This window comes from Oryctolagus cuniculus, chromosome 14, assembly GCF_051225735.1.
Source record: "Oryctolagus cuniculus isolate XC-2025 breed Fujian yellow rabbit chromosome 14, ASM5122573v1, whole genome shotgun sequence".
In the NCBI taxonomy this organism is placed as follows: Eukaryota; Metazoa; Chordata; class Mammalia; order Lagomorpha; family Leporidae; genus Oryctolagus; species Oryctolagus cuniculus.
Genome location: NC_142880.1, coordinates 4,127,501 through 4,128,276, shown reverse-complemented (window position 1 = coordinate 4,128,276; position 776 = coordinate 4,127,501). Strand labels below are relative to the sequence as shown.

Sequence of the window (776 nt, the reverse complement as noted above, 5' to 3'; positions counted from 1 at the left end):
CCCAGGGGAAGGAAGAGGTGTGGTCCCGGGGCTGAGACGGCTGTCCTGAGTAAGCGCCAGGGTCCCAGCAAGGGACGCGCCTGCAGAACCAAGGCCACCACCTACGGACTTTCGATGTGGTTTTCAAGGTATTTCAGTGTCCAAAGAAAACCTCTCCCAGTGGAGATCAGCAGCCCACAGCCCAGAATCCTCTACCTACCCTCCGAACTCTGCCCCAGGCGAGTCTACACAGTGGCTCTGGCTCCCAGCACACAGGAGGAAGCGGATCGTGTTATTTTGATACAAAGAATGGAGTGGTCATGGTACAAGATCTGCATGCAGGTGACAGGGACCCTCAGACAACAGCAGCTCACATAAAGTGGAAGCTTCTCTCCCTCCATTTAAATCCCCCCGCTCTCCACTGGTCCTGTACCATCTCGTGCTTGAGGTCTCACTGGAAATGTCACTTCCTCCACGACGCCTTCCCAGAGTTACCTGGACAAGTAAGGAGTTTCCGCACGCTGTGCTCAGACCACCTCCTATGAAAACAATGCTCATGGTTTCTGGCAATTCTTGTCTGATTTTTTTTTTCTCCACGTTAGAATTAGCAACACAGGAGGCCAGCACTGTGGAGTAGCTGGCATCCCATACGGGCACTGGTTCGAGTCCTGGCTGCTCCACTTCTGCTCTCGCTCCCTGCTAACGTGCCTGGACAAACAGTGGAGGATGGCCCAAGTCCTTGGGCCCCTGCACCCACACTGGAGATCTGGAAGAAGCTCCTGGCTTTGGAGCAGCCT

General features: G+C 54.8%; 1 long non-coding RNA gene across 1 annotated transcript in view; it reads right to left on the bottom strand.

Annotated features, from left to right (window-relative positions):
- Window positions 1–248: 248 nt before the first annotated feature.
- LOC149122224 (uncharacterized) overlaps window positions 249–776 on the bottom strand; it is a 3,723-nt gene continuing 3,195 nt past the window's right edge. Inside the window, exon 3 of the long non-coding RNA XR_016220218.1 lies at window positions 249–518. This is a non-coding gene — a long non-coding RNA (uncharacterized LOC149122224). The remainder of the gene's footprint in view (window positions 519–776) is intronic.